This window comes from Molothrus aeneus, chromosome 2 (assembly GCF_037042795.1).
Source record: "Molothrus aeneus isolate 106 chromosome 2, BPBGC_Maene_1.0, whole genome shotgun sequence".
Taxonomy (NCBI): Eukaryota; Metazoa; Chordata; class Aves; order Passeriformes; family Icteridae; genus Molothrus; species Molothrus aeneus.
In genome coordinates this window covers 77,773,540-77,790,677 of record NC_089647.1, presented here as the reverse complement: position 1 = coordinate 77,790,677, position 17,138 = coordinate 77,773,540, and the positions used below count along the sequence as shown (strand labels likewise).

The window sequence follows — 17,138 nt, the reverse complement described above, 5'->3', positions numbered from 1 at the left end:
GTAGTGTAAGTAAAAGACTAATAAGAAAGTGGGTTCAGCTTTGAACCATTTCTATAAACATACAATAAATGCTGGGGTCAGCCTGGACTTTGTACTGATTTAACTACTTCAGATTTATTTGACACCAATAACATTAAGTTGATGCAATGCTCTGGCAAGAAACTATTTGCTAAAATGCTACTAGCAATATAATTTATTCTCCTGTGTGAATAAAATTCACGGACAATCAGGATTTTACAGCAATATAACTGCATTAATACAGTACTGCTGCTTTGTTTATCTTATATTAATTTTAAACCAACAGTGATAAAATAGAATTCAGTGTTTACAAGTTTGGCACCCATTAAACTGCCTTTTTTCTCACTTTCTTTTCCTCTTGTATTTTTGCCCAACTTGCTTTATTGTTGTGTAACTGTCTGAACAAAGTATGCAGTTAGCAATTTTTTTTTGGTCCTTTTGACTTGATATGATATCATTCTTGTTCTGAATGAAGGACTGCCATAAGAAAAATGTGAAAATGTGCTCTACTTACCTAAAAAAAGTCTCTTTTTTGGGAAACTGTTCTGCTTTACTTGCTAACCTGTTTATATTTTTTTATTTCCCCAGTGATAATGTGTTTTGTATTGAGAACAGAAGGTAGTTTTCCCCCCAAAGTGCTCAGAGACATTTTCTCCAGCCAGAATCCCCACTCCCATCACCTGCATCAGGTGCAGGTTAACCCTGGTGGGACTCAGGTGATGCTCCCCTCCCTTTTCTTGGCAGTGGCTTCTCCCTGTGCTGTCAGCCTGCCACCAAGCATGGTGTCTGCTTGGCAGCCACCCCTCAACCTCCGGAAGCTCCCTGGCTCCGTTTCCTCGTTCCAGCTGGCCACTGAGGCACTGTCCCTGGCAGTGTGCTAGCAGTGCTTGTGCTGGTGTGTGCTGATGCTGCTGGATACAGAAGGTTCTTGGTGTCCCTCCCCTGTTAAGGTGCCTTTGCTTTTGCTTAGGGTAGGGCTGGTGCCAGCACAGTCCAGAGCGGTCCTACAGTTACCCTATATCCAGAGCACTTCACTCTCTTCTGAGGACAAAACACACAGTGGCATTAATGCTCTTTGACTTTATCTGTTGGCAAGTTCCCTACCCATTCTCTCCTCACTCTTTGATTTGGCAATCATCTATAAACTTCCTAGGAAGTCCCTCTTTAGGGGCAGCAGGTTTCTGCAGCGTGGGTGCAGAAACAAATCCTTCTTGAACCTACTAGATCACTCCAGTATCTGAGGGCGCAAGGTACAATAGTACCAGAAAACTATTGCAAAATTTGTATCTTACCAAAGTATCCTTCTTTCCTGGTTCTTCATTTGATCTATCACCTTCCCCTGAGCTTCTGATGAAGTCAAAGAATCACAGGACTGCTGAGGTTGGAAGGGACCTCTGGGGGTCATTTGTCCAATCCCCTGCTACAGCAGGGACACCCAGAGCTGCACAGCTGGGACTGTGTCCAGATAGCTTTTGAATGTCTCCAAGGATGGAGACTCACAGCTGCTGGGAAACCTGTCAGTGCTCAGTCACCTACACAGTGGAGAAGTGCTGATGTTCAGAGAGAACCTCCCATGTTTAAGCTTATGCCCGTTGCCTCCAGCCCTGTCACTGGGCACCCTTGAGGAGCCTGGCTCCTCTTTGCATCCTCCCTGCAGGTATTATATACATTGATGGCATCCCCCTGAGCTGAACAGTCTCAGATCTATAAGCCTCCTCTCAGAGGAGAGATATTCCAGTTCCTTTAACTTTTTTGGAGCCCATTCCTGAGGCTTCTCCAGTATGTCCATGGCTCTTGAGTACTGATACCTCTGGCATTCTCCTCCACATGATTTGCAAAGTTTAGAAGTCCTCTCTGCTCTTTGTCAGACATCTTTGAGCATATTAAAACTGTCTACTTTTTTTTTTTTTAATGTTAAGTTCCACTTAAAAAAATTACTAGTAATCTGTACTCCATTTTATTTATTAATATTGTTGTTTTTAAAATTCTCATGTCCCTTCATGCTCTCAGCATCACCTTTTCCAATACAATTCTCATTTCCAACTGAGTGATTCGATCTTTGCTTTAAGATAATTTTTCATCTGTTGCTTATTTGGCTTTATTTCTTCTTGACCAGGTTTCACAGCTTCAGATTCTGTGTTGGCAGTTTCTTGGCCAGTTTTCCCTTCCTGTTGACCAGATATAATCTCTGCCAGTATGGATGCTAAGTCCTCTATTGCTGGCCAAGCGAGAATCAATCATGCTGGATCTTACTAATATAAATTTACACTTAATAGAAATGTAATCCTCTTGGGAATTAACATCTGCCCTAACATAAACTTTGTCACATTCTATGAATGCTTATGAATATTAATTAATTATTCTAGCCCACTTACATGCATGTTTGTAAATAGACAGCTATTAGGACAATTAAAATAGCAAGATGGGTAGCAAAATGGCTTCAGTCTAACAGCTATATAAATAAATATATATTTAAGAATACTACTTCTGCCTGTGTTTCTCAGGACAGGCCGTTGTTCCACTCCGTACGCATGTGGACCTACTTTCCAGCTATTCTTGTTTCACATCTATATTGCACAATCACTGCAGAGCCACAGGCAGGATGAACCCCATTGTCCTCCAGAGTATTCAAGCTTAGCACAAATGCACGATCTAGCGACGAGAGCTTTCACGCAGCCGATTCTGCGTGCCCAGAAGTTCAGCTCAGCTTTTTCATCCTGAACAATGGGGAAGCAAGGGGGATAGCCTAATATTTCATCCTCTGTTTTGCCTACGTAGTCTTTGTCCACCAGTGTTCTGTGGCATTAAAGGTGAACCTCTTTCATGCGATAGCTATCAAAAAGCCTTCCTCCTCTAGACAAGGCAATGATGAGTTAGAGTCACTGTTTGCTGTTATCCTGATCTGCTTTTCAAATGAAGATTCGTTTTCTTTGATCTATATAACTTGTTCTGCTCCTTCTGCGTCTTCCCACACCATGGCACACAGTCTCTAGGTTAAATACAGGACAAAATTCTGAAAATTCATTTTTCTGCTGTCCTGTCTCCTAGGCATGCCCTCCTCCCTTCAAGCTTTCCTTGTACTTTTTTTTCACTGCTCGTAGTCAAACAAGTTATTGAAATGTTTTTGTTTGTTTTTTGGTGTTTCCCTCCCTCACCTTCAGTCGATGTTTGTAAAGCATTTAACACTACACCAGGCGGGTTAATTTACTGCACTGGTAAAACAGGCTATTTGGAGTGTCTTGCAACACTGACATGTTTTCAGCTTGAAAATCAGATGTCTCCATCCCAAAGGAAAGAATTCTTGCCAAAGCTTTGTTTATATCGATGCCAGGTGCAATCTGGCCCAACAGTGGTAATGACATATGAACACTAAACAGTTTGTAAAAAACATACTTCAAAATGAAATCTGAATCCTGTCTATAAAGACCCAGGTAAAGGTCTTACTAGGAATTTGCCTGGTGTAGAAAAGTATTTCTTTGTAGAAACATTAATTTGGCTTCTGGGCTCCCTTTAGTGTTATTAGTGGCCTCTGATTTCAGTTTTTTCATTACAGTTTGTTTTTCTTTTGCTCCTGGTAGAGCTTTCAAAGCCAAAGGTTTATTGTGTAAAAACATTTTAACAAAAATTACTGTAATTACTGTATTTAATATTTTATTTTGTACGTGGCTTTTGCATGTATGATTAGGAAAATAAACCTTTTCTTTTTTTGCTTCACAGAGAGCAACCCTGACCTGGTGAAAATTAGAAATACTGCAATGCAAAGCATACTGCAGCACCTCTTGATAGGGAATTGCCAGAATTTAATTGCATCCTCCTCTTCTTAAACAAGTTCAAAATAGGCTTTCATACCTAGAGGCGATTTTTTGGTTATTGGTAAGTTAAACCTGTGTAAGAGTCCTGACCCTTAGATGAAGTAACTCCCTGCCCATAGTGTGAAAGCATCAGAAACCCCAGTAGGCTGCAAATTGTGTATGTTTGTCTGATCTCTGTGATGGTCACATCCTTTGCACATCCTTACTTAAGGTAGGATACAACTGTGGAAAGCAGAGGCAGGTAGACACACTGAAACGTTTTTAAAATGTGCCCAGATTTTGTTTGCAAATCTGTATTAAATTGACACACCCACTAAATCAGCGGCCATTTAAATGAAAATCTGGCCCTAAAAATCAATGACATTTATGCAGTGATCAGATTCTTCTCTCTTCAGAGGGTCAGCGTTAAACCCAAGCGCTCATTGCTGCTGTCAGTATGTGTGCTGCTGTAAGGAAGGTGCCCAGTGTGATCTACATATCCTATAGGCATAGAGAAAATCGCTTCCTCAAAGAGTAAACCAAACAAAAGCCAGAGAACAACAGCAATAAGAGACTATTTGACAAAAAGCTATTCATGTGCAGAACCCATTACCTCACCACATACCTAAGAGTGAGCCAGTGGCTTTGGGTTTTGTCCTAAGAGGAAGCTGAGGGAAATTTTCAGGATGCTTTTCCCATGTGTTTGAAGTAAAATCAGGAGATCAGTATGCCTTTAAAATGAGAGATAAGCCTCTTAATACTTTAACTCAAACTTCACAAATCATGATTTTTGAATCAGTGCCTCAGCAGAAAAGGAAAGACTCAGATTTGCAGATGGCAAGTTGCTTGCTGCAATCTGAAAGGGTCTATACTATAATGGCAAAAAATATGACTATATACACTTTCTTCCTCTGTCCATCTGCCACTGTTATAGTCTAGTGTGGGGGTGATTTTATTTAAATTTGGACTGTTTGCAGGCTGATTTCTCATTTCTGCAATCATTAGGTTTGTAACAAAAAGAGTAAATAGATTTTTTTTTTTAAAAAATCCCAACTGCTGCCTTAGTGCTGTGTGACTTAAATAGTGAAATCATTGCTACAGACTGCCACAGAAGAAATCTGCATACATCTGCTGCTGGTCTGCATGGTATCTCATCCAGTGACTATATATGTACATATTTACATGGAGGGAATCTTTGGGAATCTTCTTGATTCTTGCAAGTACTTTCTGAAATGGAAGATACAGAATCTTCTGGTGGTAATGACCAGGCAGACCAAGAAAAACAGAAGATAAATACATTAATAATAGAAAATGAGTGATGCAAATAGATATTTAATTTATTAATATTTAAAGGTCATAGGAAGAGTCATCTTGTTTTACTCACTTATTATTCTCCTTCATCCAGTGAAATGACACAGTAGATGCCCTGCGAGCCAGTTTCCCCCACACTCATAAGAAAAAAGGTCAGTGGACAGAGGTATGTATTTATCAAGACACGGGGACATTGAAAAGCTGTCAGGAACCATGACTGCAAGCATCAGATCATTCACCATTCCCCTTGCTCAAGACTTGCCATGAAGAGGACATAGAGATGGATTTTTGTTTTCTTGTTTTTCAGAGGGAGTGGATTTCCCTAGAAAAAGCCTCTGTGCTTTCATCCATCAGACCCTTATCATTGCAGGGACTGCCTGGTGGATCTGCCTCCTGGAGTGGTGGTCCTCATGGACAAAGCCCAGACTGGTCCCCTGTGCTTCCCCCATGCCCTTGGCTCCCAGTGGCACTGGTGCACCAAGGCTCTGTCCCTGGGGCTCTGCACAGGGAGCAGAGGGGGCTCTGTCCCAGCACATCCTGCTCCCTAGAAGGCAAGCTGGTGACTGCAGGGAACAGAAACAGCTGTCTAAGGCTGCCAGCTCTGCCAGGCTGATGGCAAAGGAAGTGCATCAAATAAGGGAAATTGACTCCTTGATATGTTACGTTTTTAAAATGGCCTGTGATGTTACATGATAAGTTGTTTTAGGGCTTGTAGGTCATTAGCTCAGAGGATCTGAAAAAATAATATCTGAAGACAGACTTCTAAAGGATTCACTTTAAATAGCTTATTCTGTGAGAATGAAAAAACATCAAACTAAAATTATTGCAGAACACCGATTCCCATCTCTTTTGCACTGTGGAAGTGTCAGTGTGCAAGATGGAAACTTGAGCCCACTGGGACAGTAAATATTTTGAATCTGTGGTTTTTTGCAAGATGGAAGAAAAGAAAGCAGCTGCCCACAAGGTTTCATCTGCTCTGAGTCCCATGGCAACTCCACCAATGAAGAGGGGAGATGAGTTTGGCCCATTGCTTGGCAGTACCTTGAAAAGTCTACATGGAGGTATAAGTCATCTGCTTGGTCTAAATACTAATGAAATTTAGCCACCTTTTGGATGGCCCATATATTTTTTAACTTTCTTTCTTCTTTTTCCTTCTAAATTTAAAAGGAACTTTGATTTTGTTAGCGTTTGCATTCAATATTTGTCCTCCATTAAGATGGTATTGATATAATTTGGCATGCATGTTGTTCTAAAGCCACTCAAAAGAATGGTAAAGAGCACTGAAGAACACTGTTTGCCATGGATCTGAAAATGTATAAACATTAATATATTTGTTTAATGTAAGAAAATGAATAAGCAGGATACATTTTGATGCACAGTTCTGAAATTTGGCTCTTTGTCTAAAGCCAATGTAAAAAATAAATGGGTTTTAAGCCTATGTAAAGTTTAAACTATCCAGCATCTTTGTCACTTATTCCATGTCAAGTGGGTTAGAATGTAGTGATTGTGATAAGGAGGCTTTTCACATCCATTTCTACCAGTAGTAACCCAAGACGCAGAGGGGGGTGAAGAACAAGGGTCATATTTATAATCTGGAATGCTGCAAAATGTATCTCTTCAAGTTTTCAGCTGAACTGAGATATTTATCTTAACAAGATCTAATTAGACCTAATTTCCATAGCATATCAATTATTTTCCTCATTAGAGTAGCTAATGCCATGTTCAGATATCATGGCAATCAAGCTTGCGATTTCTGGAAGAACTGGTTAGAAGGCTTAGTATTAAGTGTGTTTCCAACTGTGAAATTTATCCTTCTGAGCAATGCCTCCCAGTTTACTCACTTTGTTCCAGGATTCTCTGCAGCATATGGCCACTGGAACCCATTAAATAACACAAAGTAAGACAGGCAGCGATGAGTCAAAAATAGCTGCACTAGTGAATCGCCTTTCAAAATTCTGTCTCTTACAAGAAAAATAATGAAGAATAAGACATGCAATTAGAAGAAATTAAGGTCAATTTTCAAGCCGGGTTGCCTACATGGTGGTTTCAAAATCCACGTTAGGCACCTCAAATAAAAGCAGCCTGATTGAACACCTGCAGCTCTTGGCAATGCACTCGTGTGTATAAGGCAGCCAGCAATTCTTGCACTTGGAGTCTCTACCTCCTGATTTTATTTTCCCCAGTTCTTAAACATCCTAAAACTCTGGGTTCTAATCACTAGGTTTAACACGTTCCTTTTTCCTCCTAAGGAAGATACCCAGTGCTTCCAGTGCAGGGCCATATGTGTGCCATATACTTGTTGGACAAGTCCCACTGGCTCAGCGTGAGAGTGAAGGCACTTTTTTCATTATAGGAGCTTGTCGCATTTTATTTGGCCAAATGTGTTGTCACAAGACGCTTGGATTCCTTGCATCCAGCCTGAGTCATCTACAAGTTTGGTGTCTGCTCTAAGTTTTTTTCTAGAGATTTTGTTAGAGAGGTCAGTATATCTGCAAGGGGATTTATCTTCTAGAGTGGCTGCATGCAGCATTGAGATTATTTGTGCTTTGGAGGCACCCAGATCCCACAGCTGAGGCACCTTCTTCATCGGGAGTTACAACAGTCAGGCTGAATCTCACCTCAGTGTTTTCTGGGCTGTTGTCTCCAATCCCAGATGAGACACACAGCATTTTGCTAATATGAAAGGCAGAGGTAGAGACCTCTGCTGCTATAAGAATATTACACTAGCAGTGGATCTGAGCTCGATGTATGGTTGTACTGACATTCTGCATGGCTGAGGGCAGCTTTCATTCACAGCTACACCCTAACCAAACACTTATTCATTTCTTCTTATTTAAAACACGCCTCGTGCTCTCAATGAGTACATCTTGAATGAGGCACAGGAAACATGCAAGTTTCTGAATAAAAGGATTTCTTTACTTGATGCATTTTCATAGAATCACAAAATGGTTTTGAAGATTTGCAGTTATTATTATTTGGTTATGTTTGTATCCAACTCCATTCGCAAATAAAAAGATGCTTCATCTGGCTGTGCAAATAATATATTCAAAGTATACCAGAAAATAAACAACTCTGCTCTTGTGACCTGTGTTATGAAGAATAAAAAGTTACCTAAAGGTCCAGAGAAGGTACATGCTGTGTTTGTGCCCTTATACCTAAGCATGTCTATGAATTTAATGGGCATATTCAGGTATTGTGCAGATAGGAATTCAGCCACATTTCTCCTAATTGATTTGAAATTATATGGACAGTAACGGTGCCAGAAGACAAATTAGTTTGCTCTTTCATACTGAGCTGAAGTTGTTTGGTTTTCTTAAAAGAAATAAAACTGATAATTGTCACTACAGTAAGTAAATATGTCTGAATACATGCAGAAAGCAGATCTATTGGGTAAGAAGGTTACAGAATCTCATTTTGTGGTCCATCTGCTCCCTCTTTGCTTCCCAAGCCAACAGACACTAATCTGGGATGAAGAAACTGACAGGACATGGGGGAGGAGTAGACGGTCATGATTCCTGCACGTTTCAGCTTTTTGATATATGTGCTCATGCCATTGTGATATAATAGAAGGAAAATAACGCAGTGGAGTCAGGAGGACAATTCCAACAATTATGCATTGCAGCAGCATTTTACTGCTCAAGATTTTCTCACATATTCAGTGCAATTTACATATTTTACCACTGAGATCTGAGCACTCAAAATTAACGTTCAAGGGGGAAAAGATGCATTGCTGGAAAAGATTGTTAAGCAGATCATAAGCTGAAATAAACAGCAAAATAATCAGATTGAGTTAAGAAAAGTGTCCAGAGTACTCCTGCTGGATTTTTTCTCTAATTTCCATCTATGTTGATGGTCTTGGAGAAAATGTGAACATCATCCTAGTAAAAATTTCTAATGGCCATAGCATGAAATAAAAGTGGTTCAAGAGGATGAAAATGAAATAAAGAAGAGATAGGGATAAAATCAAAATTCAAAGCCACAGACCATGAGTGTGAAAGACAAAGCCAAAGTGGCAGTGTGGCTAATGAGGGATGAGAGTGAGAGAGGGATGTGCTACATGACTGTGCAGTAATCAAAAAAAGGGCCAATGGAGCTGTATCATGTCATCTCCATCTCTGCACAGCTCAGCAACAACAGCATTGCCAGTTTTTACTTCTAATTCTGGTCACTTTGTCATCAGAAAGACCATAATGAATAGAAATAAGTTTCAATGGAAGCAAAAAGGAGCAAAGTGAAAAAAAGAGATTAAAATAGATAAATATGTATTGTTTGCTTTAACTATAATCAAGATGCAAGGCATGTACAAATAAATCAAGAATTTGAATGCTTCACTAAAAGTGGTAAGTTCTTGAACATAAGCAAAGAGAAGCATCACTAGCATTTTGGATAAGGACTATGAAGAAGTTACAAAAACCAAAGCTGTTGTCAGCGGGGAAGTGTGCCTAATGATTAAAGCACCTAATCCAAGATTTAAAAATAATTTCGACCACATGATGTGAAGCACTGATGCAACATAAGGTCCCTCTGCCAGGTGAAGGCTGCTCAAAATTTCTAAAATGGTAACTGTAGCCCAGATCAGAGGCTGTGAGTGTGCACAAAAATGACTGGACTTCCCTCAGCTAACCATGGATTTCTCATGGATTCCTTCTTATTTCCCTTCCATTCCCACCCTTCCAAAGCAACCTGGCTGTCCCTTGGATGTGGTTACCCTCCCTTATGTGCAGGACCATGATGATTCATGAGGAGAGTGGCTTAACTTTGATGCATGAGCCAAGATGCACATTTGTCAGCCTAGAATAGCATGGATCCAAGTCACATCCTTCAGTCTGTGTGATGCCTTCAAATGGCCAGTCATCACCAAAAAGTCAGCCTAAGCTCCATCTCCTCACTCTCCTGTATTTTGGAAGCTGCTCTTGATGCATTCATCTTTCACAGAGGCTGTCAAAAATTCTCTGTTCCCAGGAGCCTAAAACTTTCCATGGCCTAAGGACTTTCTCCTTACAGGCTTACTCACTTGGACTAATGGCTATGTATTACATGATATTGATTTTGTGAGAGCCAGGAATTTTACACAGCAAAGCCTATACATAATTACAGATCTTCCTCTGAACTTCATCTAATGTTTCAGGATTTATAAAAATCAAACTTAAACTTGAGCTAACAAAAGAGATTCCCAGCACAGCAAGCTTTTCCAGAAAAACCTGCCCAGAACTCTTCTCAATGGTTTAATGTACTGCAGGCACAGTATGCAATCATGGAATAAGGATATGCTTGGCATGAGCCAAGATGTGCATTCATCAGCCTAGAATAGCATGGGTCCAAGTCACATCCTCTGGTCTGTGTGATGCCTTCAAATGGTCAGAGTCATCACCAAAAAAGTCAGTTTAAGCACTTTCTCCTCACTGTCTTGTATTTTGGAAGCTAGTCTTGATGCATTCGTCTTTCACAGAGGCTGTCAATTCCCAGGAGTAAGAAGAGAACAACTTTCTCCTTCTACTTACACTGGATGGGAGATCCTTGGAACAAGTGGCAGGCCCTTTGTGATTAATAGGCCTTGACTGGATTATTTCATGAATATACTCTTGCTTTTTGACTGATGTTCATTGCCACACTATCGAAAGGAAAATGAGTCTAACTATTCATTGTGTGAAACAGAGCTGCTTTTTGATTTGCTTGGAACGTGCCACTTGGTAATTTTTCTTGTTTGAAGCATCTTGGCATCCACAGCCAAAGGCAGACAACTCAAGGACACAGCTGGTCCTACAGGCTCTAGAGAAACCCTGGGAACAAAACCAGGGCTGCAGAGTTGAGAGAAGACTCCACAGAGTGAACGTGCAAAATCAGACTTGGCAGAGAAAGCCACCACAAGTGTGGAGCACAGCCAGGCTTCAGTGAGTGCCTCAGCAGAAAACCTAAGGGCTTTTGTCCAGAACATGACTAGCAGAGGTCAGTAATGAATAATACAGTAACAACACTTTCTCCTCAACTACATCCCATGTCCAGCTTTTAGATCCCATCTCTTGGTGCAGCTGGAAAGCCAATGCAACAAAGAGCACTTTGACAACCCATGTGTCTATCATCTGTGAGAAGAGAGGGCCAATAGCTATGCTGGCTTTCACTTTGCAGTCACGAATGTTCTGTAGTGTAGCAGAGAAATCTGCACAATCATCAGCTTCCAGGTGGCTATGGCAGTGGTTTTGTTCCCTCTTTGCAGGGGAGTTCATCAGCTATGTATGTGGTCCTTCTCATCCTGCAGCTCTTGCTCTGCTGCTAAGTCCTCACTGTGGCTGCTGGACCCCCTGCCTCTCCCTCTCCTGCAGGATAGACACTGGAGTGCTCTGTAATTCCAGATCCACCTGCAGTCTGGCTCTCCCTCTGCATGGTCTGGATGGCACAGGAGATGGTACTGGTGGCTGGAGACTCCAAGCACAGCTCTGATCCCCTTTATAGGGTCTTTGTTTTCTCCCAGCACATGCTTCTGTATTGTGTGAGCTGCTGAAAATAAACAGCATCCTGGAAATGGCACAGTTTCCGTGGCAGGTTAGCTGATGTGGTGGCCAGTGCACCACACTGCAGAGGGTGGGAAAGCCAAATGCAACAAGGCAGGGGATGCTGTGCACCAGACCCATGTCCAAAAAGAAGGGAGCCAGACCAGCCAAAATTACATAGGTGGGCAGGTTGGAGGAGCTAAGTAATCCATCCCAACTGAGCAGACCTACATTGAACTGCTGCCACCCATACATGTAAGAGAAACCACTTGTTGCTGTAAAATGCACTCTGAACGCAGCTATAAACAGAATTAACAGGAAAATATGGGTGTTCGGATGAATGAAGTAAAAACAACAACAATTTTGATAAGTTCATAAAACACGCAATAATTTTTTTCTGCAGGTAAATCAAAACACACAATTTGTAAAGGAGAACCCAATTCACCCTATATGCTTTATGTCCAATACATTTAGCAAAACCCAAATTAAAGAGATTGAAAGGAATCTTTGCACAAGTGTTGAAGAAGAATCCAGCCTCCCTTGACTGCAGATCATGCAGGGACTAGTGCTGTCCTCTGTCTGGCAGCAGACTCCCACCCTTTCCACCAAAATAACATTTGCTTACTAATAATGTCTCTTTCTCCAAAAGGTGTAAATGGGCCCTTGTTCGAGCTCATCACAGATTCAGCTATATTCTTTTATCTCCAGTAATCTGGAGATTTTTTTCCCTGCAGATAGTTTCTGTGTTCCATTTGCTGCTATTCGCTAGAGAAAGACTCTTGGGCTTTTTGCCCTTTGTATTTCCTCTCTTCTTTCATGTGGAGAAGACTGCCAACGTGGGATTTGCAAACTGCTGCCAATATGGGATTTGTGCTGCTGCGGCTGCCAATCTTTAATTTAGCATATGTATAAAGCTAATTTTTGGACACGATGCTAGTGCCTGGCATCTCTGCAGGAGTCAGCCAGGTTGTAATGTTTGTATTGTACTGCACTATAAAAAAACAATAAAAAGAAAATATAAAGGAAAAAGCCTTTTATCTCTAGCTTTATAGCTACAGATATGGTCTAAATACTTGTATTCTCCCTCTGTATCTAAAATCCGCTTCCTCCTTTCTGTGCCATAGCCCTTTCTTTTAGATTTGCAGTTTGTGTTGCCTGTATTAGAAGCCAATGATAGGCTCCTGCTCCCTACTGAGAATATCTTCATATTAAAATGTATAAATTCAACTCTTTAGAGGCAGAAAAAAAGACTAGTTTGCCTTTAATTATATTTAAAATACACAGTCACATGTGAGAAGAAATATTTTCTCTTTAAAAAAAAATTATGTTAATACAGAGAATCAGAGAAAAAAAAATTATCATTCAGGAAACATCTTTCTTATGGAAAACATAAGCTTGACTACCCTTCCTTGGCAAGGACATCTATGGTTTGGGAGGATGTTCCTGCAGTGAATTCTCTAAAATACGGCAGTGCCATTCTGGCCACTCAGTGGGAGGGTGAGTGAGCAAAACTCCAGCTCCAGAAGCCCCCATTTGGAGGACCCCATGTGGCTCCAGGGAGCTCCTTGGCCAGGCCTGGAAGCAGGCAAAGGGAAAGCTTCTGGGGAAGCCATGGCCACAGGATGGGCTGAGGGAAGCAGCTTTCTGCTGCCTCATGATGGTGGCTATAGCAGGACAAAGGCTGTAATAGAACCACTGTTCCCAGTGGTCCCAGATGGATTTACAGGAAGAGATGAGTTCATCGGAAGAGCCTTCAGTGACAGTTCACAGTTCTTTCTTATGGAGAGGATCTCCTAAACCTTTACCTAAACTTATTCCAGTCCTTGTACTTGAAGAATGGGTATTCACCAGAAGATGTGTGGCATGGAGGAAATGCCAGTGAATGGGCTGTGGTTTGGAAAAGCCTGGCAGACCACGAGTGGCAAACTGAACTAGTGACTTAAAGTAGGACCCACTGACTGCATAGAGTCTGAGCATTTGTCCCCAAATGCAGGGGAAAAGATCACCAGACAAACACAGAGCATCATGAGGATTTTGTAAATCTGCTTTTTACAAATATTTAGTATACCCACAGGCTATTTTGATTTTTTCTTTTGTTATCAACAGAGATTTTTGCAGTTTCTTTTCTCACTAGATATATCAGATGAAGGAAAGGGAAATTGCTCTATCCTGGCATCACTTTTTCATTTTAATTATTGTGATTTAAATTATCCCATCTATGGAAGCCCACAGTAGAGTGTTGACTACCCAGTAATAGAAGGTAGTTTTTCCGCACGGCTAGACTGGTATTTTCTAAGAAGGAGATCTGCTAGCTTGCCTACTTTCACAGCAGCAGTGCCATGGGCCGTAATGAGACAGGATTATTGTTGCAACTGCTCTTGAAGGCCTCTCTCCCCAGGCAGCCAAAGAATGACTGAGTCACGCAGGTGATGCATTCGCTGTAACAAGATGGACAAAACCCTGAAATCCACATCCCGAATAATCCTCCACATACCCACACCTCTGGAGGAGGGGGTGTGGGGGGATGAGAACAAAACCACTGATGCCAGAAAAAAACCAAACAATCCAAACTGTTTATTTTAAATAAATAAATAAAGGGGGAGGGGGGGGTGGTGGTGGTGTTTTCTAATACCAATATGCCCTGCACAGTCATGCAGAAGAACTGGAGTTTGATTTCTAATCACAGCCTCTTGTTCCTGGGGCTGGCAGGAAGCACGCATGGGGTGGAAGGAGGTGCCGTGCATCACTCAGCAGCAGCCCCTCTGGCTGCCTAATGAAAGGGGCTGACAGGCTCTTGTGGTAGACCCATCCAGCCTGCCTTGGCTGGAAGGATGATGGCCTTGGCACAGAGCACCACACCGCAGGAGGGGATTTTTTCCCAGCTTTATAAACGACATCCTTGAGGCCCTGTGTGGCTGCCAGTTTCTGCTGCCCAGTGCAGGACTGTCTAGGACTCCCTCTGGGGCTCATCCGCCGGCTGGAGAAGCTGTGTTTGAGAAACACAGGATAGCCCCTGGCAGAGTGTGCCGAGCTGGACCACCCTCGCTGAGCTCCCCGCACCTGCTGGCAGGGAGAGCGAACACTGGGACTGGAACAGCCTCAAGAATAGAACCATTGATAGAAGCACAAACGTAGAGCAATTATTTATCGTGTGCTAGGAGTGTGTGAGGTGGCAATTGTGCAGAGCCCTCTGGAAGTTAGAAATCTGCTCTATTCTCAGAGCACTGGTGCATCAAGGAAACTCTACAGACAGGCACCTCAGAAATACGGAAAGGATTAGGACTCTGAATGACAGGATGGTGTCACCAATGTTGTGCTCACATTAGCAGCCATGCTCTGACTCCCTCACCCTCTTCTGTCATGGGGGCAGCAGAAGGAAATGCTGTTATCTTTTCAGAATCAAGCACTGCCACTGAAAGACATGAGACAAATACGATCTTATAGATCCCCATGAAGCTTCAGAATTATGACACAAAAATTAATTTCCAATCTGTAGTGGAGAAAGGAGGAGATTTTCTGCACTTTTGCCTTGCTTTGCAAGCTCCTGCACTGGGCAGCAGCCTTTGAGCACTGGTGACTACTCTGGAGAGCTGTTCCTGGTGACTAAGGTCTCATTTCCACCAGGAGTACCTGCTGTGATTTGGCTCAGTCATTATATTTCACAGCACACAGGGCTGCCCTCTGCTATGTGCCAGTTGCATCTGAAACAAAGCAAGCAGTTAAGGATACTTCAGACCCATCTACCAGGATAAAACCTACCACAGGTTTTGTTTCACTTGTGTCTAGCCCTTCTCTTCTGATTAAATTCCAAGATTTATTAGGCTTGCCTGATGCAGGCAGAGCCCAAGCATGCAGTTTTCCCTGACAAGGTATCACAAGCTCATGCAAGTACCGCTCATTCCCAAGACAAAGATTTTATCCCTGCACTGCAAGCACTGGCCACTGTCTGTGTCTGACCAACCACAGGTGACTCTGCTAAACCTGCCAGAAAAAGGGATGTTACCAAGTATTGTTTCTGTCAGAGAGCTGCAATCCTTGGCAGTGCCAAAAGGGAATAAATATGAACCAAGGGGAAAGTATTTAAACTGCATGCTGCATCATGAAACCTACTCAGACAAAAACCCAATTCAACACAAACAACAATAAAAAGCTTTTCAGGAGGTCTTGGTATGACCTCATCATTGACCTGCTGATTCACCATTCAGTTAGGCAAAGGATTCATATGACACTAGTCTTCCCCAATCATGTGAGAAGGGTACCAAATAAAATGGACTCACTGGTGTGAAACATGAAATTATCCTCTCACATTTCATCTGTCAATTATTTCACATCAGCAGTCAAGGAAAACAGATGTAATGAACAGCTCATCATTCAAAACAATCACCTCCTAAACCCAATTCCCTTGCTAAATATATTCAGGGGAAGATCAGCAATGGTTGGAGTTACACACAATGTGAACTGAGTTCACTGGCCAGTTTTCCATGTTGGGCCACACCAGCCCAGCTGTACCCCACACCTCTGAGTGTCCAGGCAGCTGCCTGCTTCCAACACGTGACCCCTCGCTGTGCAATATCATGTCCAGCTCTGAATAGAAGTGCAATGCCTTGATGTCACTCACTTGACAGCCTGGGCATCTACCTCTCCCAGCATACCAGTGCTGAAAGCAGGGCAAGAAAATAAGGACAATAAAAAGATAAGAGAAAAACACCATTGTGTCCAGGGTAGATCACAATCAACAGTGAAAGTGAGAATACATGAATGTTAAAGCTTCACTTCAAAAAAGACTGATGTCCCCCAGAATAACCCATATTTAAGAGACAGGCAGACACCCCACATGTTTCCATTTATTTTTTTAAAGTCTTTGCCCTTACCTTTGCCGTCCTAACCACATCTTACTTTAGGACTACCAAAGCCTGACCACTGCTGACTGTATCTCAGTATCAGAAATACCTTGGCAATTGCACGACCAGATAAATATCACTGCAGACTGCTATTTAAAAATGTGTTACTATGACTTAAGGGAGAAGAAAAGTGAGAATTTTTTATTTCTCATAATATGGTGCACACAACCATTACATCCTGAGCTTTTACATATCACCCTTTGCTGATGTAAATACTAGAAATGGATGCTATGTGGTCAACAGAGCACTGCTGAAGCACGGGCAGTCACACAAGAGTGACGTTTCCCACCTAATTGCACAAACACTCCAACAAACCGCGGCACCTCGGAGGTCTGGTTCCTCACTGATATTTCAGTTGTTCACTGCCACAGCCATGGATGCAGTGAATTTTGAAATAAACACCACTGCTCGGTGATGCTGACACTCCCAGTCAAGCATATCTTGATGAAATTAGAGATGCAGAAAATATTTTTTGACAGAGTGCACGAGCAAAACAGCCAGAAGTGCAGCGAGTTCGGTGTGAATGGCTCGTGCAGAGAGAGACCGGGGAGATGTTGAAAATTGGAATCTCTGATTTTGGCAGGAAGAGGCGAATTTTATTAGCAATCTATGCCGCAAACATAACTTTC

The 17,138-nt window shown here is 42.0% G+C and overlaps 1 protein-coding gene and 1 long non-coding RNA gene across 5 annotated transcripts in view; one reads left to right on the top strand and one right to left on the bottom strand.

Annotated features, from left to right (window-relative positions):
• LOC136553531 (uncharacterized) overlaps window positions 1–6,571 on the top strand; it is a 72,077-nt gene extending 65,506 nt beyond the window's left edge. Inside the window, exons 2-4 of the long non-coding RNA XR_010783168.1 lie at window positions 3,736–3,891; window positions 5,215–5,286; window positions 5,428–6,571. This is a non-coding gene — a long non-coding RNA (uncharacterized lncRNA). The remainder of the gene's footprint in view (window positions 1–3,735; window positions 3,892–5,214; window positions 5,287–5,427) is intronic.
• CLYBL (citramalyl-CoA lyase) overlaps window positions 1–17,138 on the bottom strand; it is a 168,420-nt gene that overhangs the window by 40,363 nt on the left and 110,919 nt on the right. The window lies entirely within an intron of this gene.